This window comes from Bubalus kerabau, chromosome 20, assembly GCF_029407905.1.
Source record: "Bubalus kerabau isolate K-KA32 ecotype Philippines breed swamp buffalo chromosome 20, PCC_UOA_SB_1v2, whole genome shotgun sequence".
Lineage (NCBI taxonomy): Eukaryota > Metazoa > Chordata > Mammalia > Artiodactyla > Bovidae > Bubalus > Bubalus kerabau.
This window is the reverse complement of record NC_073643.1, coordinates 54,846,446-54,861,071: the sequence shown is the minus strand read 5'-3', so window position 1 is coordinate 54,861,071 and position 14,626 is coordinate 54,846,446. Positions and strand designations below refer to the sequence as shown.

Genomic DNA, 14,626 nt, shown 5'->3' with positions numbered 1-14,626 from the left:
TGGACATAGGAACTGTTAAAACATATTTCACAACTCTTGAGACACTTCACCTCTACTCGGGACAAAGAAATTGAACTGATTAAAATTAGGGAGACACTTAAAAAGAAACTCTCTGCTGAGGTCTGCTGGTACCACTTCTCTCTCAGGGATGGGGAGGAAGGAAGGCATGGTGGGTGCTATCTCTCACCTCAAGCTTGTTAAGAGCTATGCCAATGGAGCCACACAAAGAGACTGATACAAGTCACTCAGGTTAAAGAAGATCTGACTCTCATTCAGGAAATGGGGAGACCAGAGACAGGCCAGCCAACTGCTCTGGGGCTGGAGTAGAGAAAAACTGCCACTACTTTGGGATAGATCTATGCTTTCAGAGTTGATTTTGGCAAAGAACGTGGGATTGTTTTCCACAGACCAAATGAGAAAGAGCTGACTGGGGGATTTCTAATCTTGCCCAAGAAGACTGCCTGGATGGAGTTTGTCTGTAGGATGAGAAAAATATGTGTGCAGTGGGCAGCCAAAACAACAGGATACTCCTGTTATGCTGAAGATGAATACTCCCAGGGACGTCTTTAATGACTCCACAAAAGCAGTCCATGAGAGAAAGAATCAACCTTTACACCTGCCACTCCCACGGGTGGAGCTGGGGGTGAAGTCACCACCTGATGGTAGGGTTAGTCAATCAAGAACTTTCCTTCCTCTCCCAGCGCCCACCAGTGGGGGGACTAGAAACCATGTTTATCAAGCAGGGGGAGGAGCAGGAATGCCAAGGAAGGAGAGAGACAAGCAGGCTGGCAGCCCCTGGGCGTGGTTCATCCCTCCGCCAGCTGGGAGGTGGAGGAAGGTTTAAAAGTCAAAGCAAGTTGACCTTTGCTATTCATACAGGGATCAACCATTCAATTTCTGAGTTGAAGCCCTCTCATTTTAGTGAGTTCAAATGATTATGGGATTTTTTTGCACCTAAGCTTGATGACAGAAGTCATGGGAGGGCGCAACTTTTCACTGGGGCTGGAAGAACTTCAGCCTGTAATTCAGTTTGAAGGGATGTGAGACATGAAAGTAGATTCTCATAAGCCCTATTGGTTCAACATACTGGCGGTAAATTCAAGGACCCCAAATTTCAGCTCTTGAGGTCCACAGAGGGCTTCCATGAATTTGTAGGACTGTTCTGCAGGACTTACATGGATGTTAGAGCCCCCAGATCCTGGCTAAGAAATAAGGCAGAGAGAGAAAAAAGCAATGATGCGTAATACATATAGAGAGATATAAATACATGTTAATATAGGCTAAGGTAGAGAAATACTTAATAATGCCTTTACAGTTCTATACACCTAGATTTTGCCTCGTGGCTAAGCAGGAGCTAATCCCCTGGCCACTGCCCAATGAACTCTGTGATGACCTAGAGGGGTAGGATGGCTGGGGGAGGCTCAAGAAGGAGGGAATGTGTATATATAGTTATGATTCATTCACATTGTTGTAGGGCAGAAACAACACAATGTTATAAAGCAATTATCTTCTAATTTAAAAATAAATTTAAAAAATAATAAATAAGAAAAGAAGACTGGTTACTTCTTGTAATATAGACTTTCTGAATTGACGAAAGCCTCTCAGTTTGCAGACAGGACAAGATTCTTCGTGGCTTAGTTTGGGTCCCGGGAAACTGACCCCTGGTCTCAGGTTGCCCCTTACTTGCTAACGCCCGCTTCACTTAGTCGCAGTGGGAAATGTGAGCACTAGGGGGCCTTCGTCAACGCCAGAGCTGCTGCTAGCCCCATGCAGCACTCAAGAAAACAGTGAAGCAGAAAAAAACGCCCATATGCTAGGTGGGAGGTGAGGTTTTGATGATGTTGCAGCAAGAAACTCAGGAATGCCTATATCTGATTCTGTCTGACTGAAGTCGCCAAACTCTAGGAGATGTCATTTATATCCCAAGGAATTGTGCGATGCAGTGGCCACAAGAGGAAGAAACAGAGGATAGACAGAAAGACAGTTTCACTTTGTTATTACCAGGGCTAATTCCCAGTTCCCTAGTGTATGGCTTTGGTAAAGCTGGTTATCGTTCAAGTCCTAAGATATTACACTATCTCCTCTTAAAAATTCAGATCTAATGCCAGAGATCACATGCAAGCAATGGGTAGGCTGAAAACACGTGCGACCAGAAGAGAGTAGGAGGATGGCAGAATCTGCCTTCATGGGGCCCACCCTGATTCCACATACAGCCTCTTGGAGGATGTAAACAGACTAGACTTGCTAGGGCACGCATGGGACCTTTTAATATACAAAAGCCCCAGCTGCTAGTAAGTATGGCCCAATCTATATTCTGAAATCTGTAAATCAGAACAGCAACTCCTCTGACCCAGGCCATGTGAGAAGGGACAGATGGACAGATGTTCTGCTCATCCTACTCAATGAGCAGAACAAGATGTTCAATCAAGATGCTGTTCATTGGTCAAACCTCAGCTGGTCACTTCACTGAACATCTATAATCATCCTAGTCTTTATGCAAGGAGGTAAGTTCAGTTCAGTTCAGTTGCTCAGTCGTGTCTGACTCTTTGCGACCCCATGAACCGCAGCATGTCAGGCCTCCCTGTCCATCACCAACTCCTGGAGTCCACCCCAACCCATGTCCATTGAGTTGGTGATGCCATCCAACCATCTCACCCTCTGTCGTCCCCTTCTCCTCCTGCCCTCAATCTTTCCCAGCATCAGGGTCTTTTCAAATGAGTCAGCTCTTCGCATCAGGTGGCCAAAGTATTGGAGTTTCAGCTTCAACATCAGTCCTTCCAATGAACACCCAGGACTGATTTCCTTTAGGATGGACTGGTTGGATCTCCTTGCAGTCCAAGGGACTCTCAAGAGTCTTCTCCAACACCACAGTTCAAAAGCATCAATTCTTCGGCACTCAGCTTTCTTTATAGTCCAACTCTCACATCCATACATGACCACTGGAAAAACCATAGCCTTGACTAGACAGACCTTTGTTGGCAAAGTAGTATCTCTGCTTTTCAATATGCTATCTAGGTTGGTCATAAATTTTCTTCCAAGGAGTAAGCATCTTTTAATTTCAAGGAGGCAAGGAGATAAAGCGGATGGTTAAAACAAAACAAAAACATAGTAGCTTGTCTCAAGAAGATGAGAATTTATCAAGTTACGGAGTGTGTGGATATTCTGTTGTCCCATCCAGATCCACTCTCCACCCTGTTCTGTGCCTGAAAAGCTGCCTTGAATGGACCACACCAGTTTTCTCCCTTGTTCTCTGGACTAGGTCTATAGGGAACACTGTCAGGAGTCTGGAAGAAGGGAGAAGAGTGAGATCAGAGTGTTTATTCCCCCAACCCTCTCCCTGCAGCAGCACTGGGGGCTGGTGGCACAGCAGATCCTTTTCTTAGTTCTGGATCTTCCCAATTCCTCCCACCCCTCACCCCTTTTTACCTGTTGTTGCTATTCAGTAGCTCAGTTGTGCCCAACTCTTTGCAACCCCATGTACTGCAGCACATCAGGCTTCCCTGTCTTTCACCACCTCCTGGAGCTTGCTCAAACTCATGTCCACTGAGTCAATGATACCATCCAACCATCTCATCCTCTGTCTCCCCCTTCTCCTCCTGCCTTCAGTCTTTCCCAGCATCAGGGTCTTTTCTAATGAGTTGGCTCTTTGCATCAGATGGCCAAAGTACTGGAGCTTCAGCCTCAGCATCAGTCCCTTCCAATGAATATTCAGCATTTATTTCCTTTAGGACTGACTGGTTTGATCTCCTTGCAGTCTAAGGGACTCTCAAGGGTCTTTTCCAACACCACACTTCAAAAGCATCCATTCTTTTGCGTTCAGCCTTCTCTATGGTCCAACTCTCACATCCATACATGACTACTGGAAAAACCATAGCTTTGACTAGATGGAACTTTGTCAGCAAAGTGATGTCTCTGTTTTTAAATACACTGTCTAGGTTTAGCAAAACTTTTGTTCCAAGGAGAAAGCATCTTTTAATTTAATGGCTATAGTCACCATCTGAAGTGATTTTGGAGCCCAGAAAAATAAAGTCAGCCACTGTTTCCACTGTTTCCCCATCTATTTGCCATGAAGTGATGGGACCGGATATCATGATCTTAGTTTTTTGAATATTGAATTTTAAGCCAGCTCTTTCACTCTCCTCTTTCATCTTCATCAAGAGACTCTTTACTTCCTCTTCACTTTCTGCCATAAGGGTTGTGTCATCTGCATGTCTGAGATTATTGATATTTTTCCCGGCAATCTTGATTTCAGCTTGTGTTTCATCCAGCTCAGCATTTCACGTGATGTACTCTGCATATTAGTTAAATAAACAGGGTGACAATATACAATCTTGGTGTACTCCTTTCCCAATTTTGAACCAGTCTGTGGTTCCACATCCAGTTCTAACTGTTGTTTCTTGACCTGCATACAGGCTTCTCAAGAGGCAGGTAGGCTTCCCATCTCTTTAAGAATTTTCTACCATTTGTTGTGATCCACACAGTTAAAGGCTTTAGCTTAGTCAATGAAGCAGAAGTAGATGTTTTTCTGGAATTCTCTTGTTTTTTCTATGATTCAACAGATGTTGGCAATTTGACCTACAGCTGGTAACAAAGTTACTCATCTCAGGGGACTGCATTCTCCCCCCACCCTGCTAACCTTTGTAAATGGTCCCTTGATTAAATTCCTCTCAAATTGCCCAATTTGAATGTGTCGTCTCTTGCTGGGACCCTGAGTGACAATGAGAAGACAATATATGGCACATGAAAACAAGCTGACAACAAAAGAAAAAACATGGAAAATGCAGGTTAAGTGTTCAGGGAAGACTTCCTGAAAGAGGAGGGGTGAAGCTGGGCCCTAAGTACAGGAAACTACACCTCTGAAGAAAGCTGTAGGAAAGGGTTATGCAAAGGCAAAGTTGAGAATGAACAACAGATGTTCAAGGAATAGAGACTAAGTCAACGTGGATGGGAGTAATCAACAAGTGAGGAAGCAAGGACACGCTGATGCTAAGGGTCTGGTGTACCCTTCTGGCAACCGGAGTGACACCGCTACAGATTCAGACTGGGGTGGGGGTTGCTTGGTTCATAACGGCTCCTACAGTGACCATCACCAGGCTCCTCCTAGGTTCTCCTTAATTTGTTTGATCCAAGAGTGATAGATCCTAGCCTGACCTAAGCTAGGCCAATCAGAATCAAAAACTCAAACGAAGACACAAAGAGATGGGTGGCAGTGCCTGCTCCTGTGGCTGTGGCCTAGAGTGGGGCTGCATGATCTCCTCTGAGGTCCTTCTCACCTTTTCACCTTCCGTGAACTGTCCAAACCACAGGCATACAGTCATTCTTGACTCAAGGTGGGTCATTTATAAATCAAGACAAAGTGACGTAAAAATGAGTGCTAGAAAGCAGGCTGCAGGCATCAAAGACTTTCAGAGAGACGAGACTCACATCCATATCCCAGAACGAGAAAATGGCAGGCCATGGGCTAGAGCAGTGAACAGTTAGTCAGGCTATCACCTTGCACTGTGGGCCCACTGAAGACAGAGCTTGGCCAGGGATGGGGCAGGTGGCAGGAAGGTGCTGCTATGCAACCTCCTAGAAGGATGAGGGATGCCAGAACCAGAGGGTAGAATGGCTGCTTCTGAAGGCACTGAGAAACTCAGGGCAGTAAAAAAAAAAAAAAACACTCAAATACCAAAGTTTTCATCTTCAAATTAGAGAGAAACAGCGTTTCTGTGACCACGTTGGGGAGGTGGGATGGGAATCTTATTACTTGAAGTCGCCAGGTTATGACTATTGGAAGCCAACTCAGAGCCAGAACTGGCAGGTGTCTTAATGTAAACTGGCCTTCCCTGGTGGCTCAGAGGTTAAAGCATCTGCCTGGAATGCAGGAGACCCGGGTTCAATCCCTGGGTCAGGAAGATCCCCTGGAGAAGGCAATGGCACCCCACTCCAGTACTCTTGCCTGGAGAATCCCATGGAGGGAGGAGCCTGGTAGGCTACAGTCCACAGGGTCGCAAAGAGTCGGACATGACTGAGCGACTTCGCTTTCGCTTTCTTTAATGTAAACCGAATTCACACATTTGCCAAAAAGCATGAATGAATATTAAGGCAGTAATTGAGACAGGCAAGAATGGGACTACCTGGACAGATACAGAAGGGCTTCCTGGGAAGCCCTGACCCTCACTGCCCTCTGGCACACTCTCATCTACACCTTTCTTTCCAAAGAAAGCCACTTTTCCTTAGCATGACAAAGTTAACAGTTCACCCCATGTCCACACTTTAAGGTTGCTCACCTAATAAACAGAATTTGAATTCAACACAACCCAGAAGATAAAATGCAGAAATCAGAGTAGGAAAGAAAATTCCATAAGGGATTATAGAAAAATTTCAATACATATTATCAAAACGCTGAATTTGGATTTTGAGAATACTTAGTAAAAGTGAGCAGAAGAGAATTTTAATCGGACTGATTTTATTTATATGTGCACTCATCAGAAATACTAAACTCAATGGCTGAAGTTCTGTGAGTTTGTTGACTAGGCAAATACAGACTTAGACCAAATGCTCATCCATGCTAGGTGAGTGTCATGCTAGGCCAGGGATCCCCTGGAAGAACCCAGAGGAAGACTATACATTATATCACCTCTATCACGTGCATTCTGACTTGTCGGCCTCACTCCCTTTCTCTCTACAGCAGGGAAGACCATTCTCTCTTTTGTCTTGAAGACATGATTGGAGAGAGAAGGTCATCTGCAGTGGTGGTAGGATGGGCTATAATTAAAATATTAATACAATTCTTGATCTCAGTAAGGTAAGGAGTATATTAAGTGTGGATGTTTTACCATCCAAAGAGACAATGTAGGTGTGGCCATTATGGAAGTCAATATGGCCATTATGGAAGTCAATAGGCAAAGGATGGTGATCTGGGCCCAAGGAGGGATCTGACACACCCAGAAAACTCTTACTCAAGAAAATTTCAAGTCTGACAAAAATCAGATCTGTCCTGATTACTTTAGCTGAGAATGTATCCTCTGTCCAAATTCTCAGAAGTGAGTAATTTTACAAAACCAGGGGCACTTGATTGATAAGAAAACTAGACTTCATTGAGAAAACTACACTCCATTGAGAAAAAGCTTTAAAAAATTGCCACTTGTGAAAACCTTCACCCTCACCTTTCTCAAGTGGACCCTCAGCCAATTTTCTGGAATAACAGGCACTAGGAAAAGAAAAGAAACAGTCAAACAAGGTCTTCCTTGTAGCTCAAATGGTAAAGAATCTACCTGAAATGCAGGAGACTTGGATTTGATCTCTGGGTTGGGAAGATCATCTGGAGAAGGGAATGGCAATCCACTCCAGTATTCTTGCCTGAAGAATCCCATGGACAGAAGAGCCTGGTGGGCTACAGTTCACGGGGTCACAAACAGTTGGACACAACTGAGCGACTAACTCTACCACTACCAGGAAAAGAAATATACTTTTTAGTAGATGCCAGTTGTAGAGTACAGTAATTCCAAAAGACCCAAGGAATCACTGAGGTCAGCCTCAGAGTAGTGCTCATGAGAATCAGATGATAGAGTTTTGATGAATTTTGTATCACTGTGGACTGGATAGGACCCTGAGCCTACCTTGAGATTTTTTTTCCCCAGACCTCAAGTGCTGTGTAGGAAGAGATATACACAAAAGGTGGGATTCCCACACTGGCTTTCAGACAGTAGAGAATGGTTACTATGAGAGGAAGGTCCAAGTGGAAGTAATTGCAGGCCTCCTGTTCTCCCAATCAAGACCAGAACACTATCCTATGAAGAAAAGAGCAGAAATCAGTGTCCCATCACAGATAAGAAAGATGCAGGCATAGTGATTCCTATAATAGTACCTCCTTATAATTCTCCAGTTGGCCGACATAAAAAACGGATGGGTCTTAGAGAAGAACAGTAAAATATTACAACTAAATCAGATAGTGCCTTTAATTGTATACATTCTTTTAAATTTGGTTCCACTGCTGAAGCAAATCATTACAGTCCTGGTAATTACCATGCAGATATTCATCTAGAATAGGGGTTGGCAAATATTTCTGAAGGACAAGTTGTTGCATTGTCTTGGTTATCTAGGGCTGTAAAATAAATTACCCCAAAACACAAAGGCCTAGAACAACAGCACTCATTTATTATTTTAGAGTCAGGAATTCGGACAATGGGAACACCTAAAAACATTCATATCTCATATAAATGCTCAACAAATGGAAAAGAGGTTCTGATAATATGGTGTGCTGGTTGCCCTCCTGTAACATATTTATCATGGGGCTCATGAACAAAGTAAACAATGGTACTTAAAAACATGGACTTCTACTTGTTGAGGCTACCTTGGTTCCTACCATGACCGTGTGCCCATTTTCCTTCAGGAAAAAATCAACCTAAACTCCAATATGGCACCATGCTCAGAGCAAACCAGCCAGCTTCCAGCTGCATTATGGAGGGGGATAGGATTTGTCTTCAGTGGGCTAAATATTCTGTAACTGGACTGTTTCCCTTACTCATGCCTCTGCTAACTCTGTCTACCCTTATACCTCCTGAAGGGTTTATACATCATCACAGTACCCTAACCTTAGGCAAAGAGTTTATTTCACAGCATAAGGTGGAGGGTTTAGGCTGATGCCCAGTGTGGCCTCTTGGTCTTGGTTCTGGTATGAACTCACATTTATTTAGAATCAACTGGACCTGCAGAATGGTGGGAAGGCCTATTGAAGAATTTACTAAGAACAATGAGAAGCAGCTAGTTGAGCCCTTTAGAACTTCAGCCATTCTTGAGACTCAGGGGTACAAGTACTGTGGAAGCTAGAACTGAATCTCAAGGCTGAAAACAGGGCAGTAAGTTAAAAATCTGCAAAAGGAGTCCCCACACCCTTCTTCACCCTGCACAGAGGTGATTATCCTACTCATCCCCACAGGAGACCCTTATGTGTCTCCAGAGTAAATAAACTCAAGGTTCTCCACACTCAGAGGCACACAGTGGAAGGCAGGGGTGAGTGCTGGACTCAAACCAAAGAGATTAGAGCACACCATCTCATGCCAAATACTGACACCGCTAGCCCCACTTCAAAAACACCAACTTTCAAAAATCTCTCCAGCCAGGAAGAGCAGGAGATGAGAAGATTCTCCTCTGCAGAAACAAATGATCCCAGCGATAGATACCCACAGGTTGTGCCACAGTTCAGGGGTCCCTCAACAGAAGGATGAGCTCACTATCTAAACAACTATGATAACACCACCAGTGGACAAGCTCTGCCCACTCAATGCTCCCCACCAGCTTTGGTGTCTCACTTTTAAATATAAATGGAATACCAAGGACTGCAAGACATTGAGGACAATAGCCTACATGGGAGACAGCATCTGGAATGAAAACCTAGGAGAAAAGGAACTCAGAGGCAAGGGAAGCATGGGGACATGGAAAAAAATGAAAAAAACTAAAACTAAACAAACAAAAAACCCCACCAAACATGTAATATACATTCTGAATTCTCAGAGAGATAAAAAGTATGGCTTCTGGAAGCAAGGAGAAAAGGGAAAGAGAGCAAGAACATTCAGAGAAGAGGAAATTAAAAATATAAATTTTAAAGAAAAGTTAACGGAAGGTATGAAAGATAAAGTGTAGAAAGTGAAGTCCTTCAGTCGTGTCCGACTCCTTATGACCCTATGGATTATAGCCTACCAGGCTCCTCTGTCCATGGAATTCTCCAGGCAAGAATACTGGAGTGGGTTGCCATTTCCTTCTCCAGGAGATCTTCCTGACCCAGGGATTGAACCCAGGTCTCCCGCATTGTAGGCAGACGCTATACCGTCTGAGCCACCAGGGAAGTCAAAGTTGAAAGATAAAGTTGAATAGAAAAACTAATAGGAAATAGATCATAATAACAATTTTTACTATTTTCCCAGGACCTGGTTGAAGGGTTTTATAAATTAACTCATTTAATCCTCGTAACAGTTCTCTTATGTAGAGATACTCTCCACAGCACATCCTTACGAACTATAAATAAGTTTGAGGGCTATAAGAAGAAATAAGTAAGTATACTGGGAGCTATAAGGAGGAAAAATGGGTAACAGAAAAGAACAGAAATAGACCAAGCAAAGACACAACACTGACTGATAAAAGACAGCGGGGCAGCAGTTGCACCATTCTGAGAAACCACTACATTCAATCTGGAAATCTATACAGAGGCAGAGTTTTGATCAAGTATGAAGGTAGTATATGGGTACTATTAGGTATGTAAGGACTTTGAAATTTACCTCCAATTTACCTGTTCTCAGGAAGAGACAAAAGATATGCTTCAGCAAAATGAGGACTAAGCAAGAAAAAGGGGGTCTCAGGATCCTAAAAACACAGTTTAGCATAGGAGAGCAACAAAGGGAACTCACCCTCAGAGACAGTCCAGACTGGTCCTGAAGACAAAACAGAAAATGTGGGGTCTGGACATTCTGAAAAATTACTATTGGGCAATAACTGACAGATCAAACTGAAGAATTTTGGAAAACCGGTAAGGCGGATATAAAACAAAGTAGATGGGAGGAAGCCAATCAACTGCAGGAACACAATACATTGCTCCACAGTGAATACTATTTATGCAGCTATCATGGCATGAACACTAACTAGCAGATTTAACCAGAAACCAGACAATAACCATATTGAGAAGATGTAGAAAGGGGAAGGAAGTGTGAGCCAGCTAGTCCTCCCCTACAAGAACAGGAAATCAGTAAGTAAGGCCGAAAGGTGTTAGACTGTAAGGCAGCAACTGAAGCATATTACTTAACAACTGTAGGTAAGCAGCAGGAGAACTGACCAACAGAGATGAAAATGGTTGCCTGGGAGGAGTGGGGCAAAGGTGGGGAGAAGTGGAGCAGAAGATGCTATTTGTAATTGCTTTTTTTTTTCCTGTCCTCTGTGGCCAGCATCTAATTTTTTTAACTCTGCACTATTATAACTTTCATAAAAACAAATTTTAAAATTTTGATGTCAATATATGCGAAAATAAGTGCAAAAGGAAAATAAGAATGGGAAATAAGATTAAGCCATAAGCAGAATCTCTTACTCTATATGCTCTAAGGCTCTGACAACTGGAAAACCTAAGCTTAAACTTGACTGTGTGCTGGTTTTTTATTAATAGTAACCCAAACAACTAACAAAACGCTGTCCAAAACAGTAACCAAAACATATGTAGATTATCGGAACTATAGTAAATTAGAGGCTAATCAATTACACATTTTGGGTGAACGCTGAATGGCCCAATGTTAGCTAAAATACCTGGCCACAGCTAAGGCCAAATGGTCACTTTCAGAGGAAAAAACTGCTGGGATTTACATACAATCTGAAACCCTACTTTAAAATATAATTATAAATTCAACTGTATCGTTAACGGTGAGTGTTCTCATCTTTAAAGTCTGACATCATGGTGCAGAGATAATCACGTCTCTGCACTGTCAACGTTCAGCAGCTCCTGTGGTCACTGCTGAAGGTGGCTGAGGACCAAGGTCTTGGGCTTACCATGCCAGTGTGGGAAAGTGCTCACAGTGATGTTGTTGTGGACTTATTAAGCTTTCCTTTCCTTATCTCTAATGGTAATCAACTAAAGGAACAGTTTGTCTCCTCTTTAACTCCTGGAATTAAAGATACCATCACTGGTTGCTAATGCAATCTCACTATTAGTGGACAGCTTCAAGAGGATGCCTTCTGAAGAGTGTTCTTAAAAGCTGACTATTTGGACGCCTCTTAGGAGTCACTTCCAATCCTCTCAGCCTTTTCTGCTGGGGCTCCAGTCAGCTTTGAACAGGTGTAGCCTGATGGTGCCTGGTCTGGGCTGGTACAGTGCCTCTCCTCACCTACCCCAGGACTCCTGCACTGACACTCAGCACCGTGTACATGAAGGCTGGGAGTGCAGGCAACTTGATGTCCAATGGAAAACAGAAGCTGACAGAGAAATGTGTCTGCCTCCACCCCTCGAGATGGACAATCTTGAGAAGCATCTCATAGCATCCAGCTCATGTGGTAGTGGCCACAATGCACTTACTATTTCCCTGCCTACTACCCCATCCCTCACCTCTGCGGCCTGCAATCACACACACTGATGAAGTTCTGGCACATAAATCTTGATCTTAGGCTCTGCCTTGTGGGAAACTCAAGTGAAGACAAGAGATGACAATTATCTTCTTCACTTTCATTTTAAATATCTAATATTTTCCCATGCTTGTTTCATACAAGCACTTGAGAAAGGGTTGTTCTTAAGTCTTGAATCTAATAAGGTGCCATAGGTAATCCAAATGGCACTAAACATTTTTTTAAAAAACTATCTCAGATTCCACCTGCACCTCAGCTGTCATGACAGGCACACCTATGGAGAGGAAGGACAGCAGGATCTCCACAGCCGTACCTGGTCAGAAATACTTGTGCTTTCAAAATGACTTCTTCAACGGGTCCAGAATATCAGTTATTTTTCCACAAGCAACTATTGATTATTACCAAGTTTTCCTGTAATAGCACTGTTAACTGTAAGGTGTATTAGTTCACTTTCTTTTGGTCAAGCAGCCTTTCTAACACATCAAGGATGCTATTCCATTTGTCTAAGCATTTTGGAGAAATGTGTATCAAAGCAGTTTCACTATCCCTTATATGTCACACATTTTATCTTTGGCTAAACACTGAATAACACAAGTGGTCGTCTACCTTTGTGCTTATGACCAGCAATCTGCTACATTATGCAGTGTCATAGGTACTTTCTGAAAACACAGCTGAAGGTGTGAACAAAACACTGCATGCTTGTGATCCCTAAATCACTCACAGGTTCACCATGTGTCTTCCATTATCAGTGACAATTACAGAACATTCTGGTGATTTTCCATTCCATACATGTTTTTTCTTTCCTTCAGATTCACTAAGTTGTTATCTGCATGAGACCCAGAAATCTCTTGACAAACAAAATAAGAGGCATACTAGAATTGTGTGGTTACAAAATGTTTCAAAAAAAGATACCTGGTTGTCTCTGCATATCCAAATAGCAGGTGCATTGTACACAAAACCAGCACATTTAGGATCATCAGTAATCCATGTTTTCTAGAAGGATCTTTGCATCTAGAATTCATAGCCTGGACAAATTTCAAAACTCTTCAACTTCTGAAAATGTTTGGGAACCTCTAAAAATACTTTTGACAAGTTTTTGTTTCAATTTTAGCCTCTGTTTTCAACTGTCTTTTGAAAACAAAGATTCTGCCTTTGCAAAACATTCCTTTTTAAATTTCCTTATTTTTCAATTGGAGGATAATTGCTTTACAATGTTGTGCTGGTTTCTGCCATATATTAACATGAATCAGCCATCGGTATACATCTGTCCCCTCCCTCTTGAATCTCCCTCCTAGTAAAACATTCTTGTGAAGTAGATTATCTCAAAGTTTGATTAATGAAGCAAAATGCTTCCCTTCTCTCCCCAACATTTTCTTTTAAAAAAATACCTCATATTCTTTTCTATGTCAGGATCAAAGAAAATTTATCATGAAAATTTTCATATATTCTTCTGACATCCTTTTGGAAAATTTTAAGGTGAAAATCTGCACATTTTGCTTTTAATTCATTTTCATAGGATGAGAAGAACTCTCAAATAGAAAACTTTATCCAAAGATTTCTGGCTAAAATTGAATTAACTAAGACTCGATTACAGTTCTTAAAGGTCATTTTGTTTAATTTTACAAATAATTCTAGCAGGTCAAGCAACTATAAATACCAAAATTATAACTGACTCTCCAAAATCTTTATTCTTTTTTTCTGTTCTACCTTTTAATGCTATTCATACCTTTTAATATGCTTATAAACATTTCTCAGCCTAAAATTGACACAATATACTTGCTATAGTACACAAATAAAACAAATTCTTAAGAAGTTCTTGTTTTTAATGCCAGTCTGTTTGTCTATTTCCCCATAATGAATCACAGCCTTGTCATGGTAAAGGGATTTGCATAACTCAGTGAAGCTATAGGCCACGCTGTGCAGTGCCATCCAAGACAAAGGGGTTATTGTGAAGAGTTCTGACTAAACGTGATCCACTGGAGCAGAAAATGGCAACCCATTCCATATTCTTGCCTCAAGACCCCCATGAAAAGTATGAGAAGGCAAAAAGATAAGACAGGAATATGAGCCCCCCAGGTCAGAAGGTGTCTAATATGCTGAGGAAGAGCGGAGGGCAATTACGAATAGCTCCAGAAGAATGAAGTGGCTGGGCCAAAGCAGAAATGACACTCAGTTGTGGAAGTGTCTGGGGGTGAAAGTAAAGTCTAATGCTGTAGAGAACAATATTGCATAGGAACCTGTAACATTAGGTCCATGAGTCAAGGTAAATTGGACATGGTCAAGCAGGAGATGGCAAGAATGAACATCAACATCTTAGGAATCAGTGAACTAAAATGGATGGGAACATGTGCTGTGCTCAGTTGCTTCAGAAATTCCAACTCCTATGACCCCATGGACTGTAGCCCTCCAGGATCCTCTGTCCATGGAATTCTCCAAGATGACTGGAGTGGGTTGCCATGCCTTCCTCCAGGAAACCTTCCCAACCCAGGGATCGAACCCACGTCTCCTGCTCTCCTGCACTGCAGGTGGATTCTTTACCCACCAA

At 42.5% G+C, this 14,626-nt stretch overlaps 1 protein-coding gene and 1 non-coding gene across 4 annotated transcripts in view; one reads left to right on the top strand and one right to left on the bottom strand.

The window, feature by feature from the left end:
• Positions 1–14,626, bottom strand: part of LOC129634848 (C-C chemokine receptor type 1-like) — a 250,081-nt gene that overhangs the window by 113,635 nt on the left and 121,820 nt on the right. The window lies entirely within an intron of this gene.
• TRNAS-GGA (transfer RNA serine (anticodon GGA)) lies at positions 5,826–5,898 on the top strand. The gene has a single exon. It is a non-coding gene; the product is annotated as a tRNA-Ser (tRNA).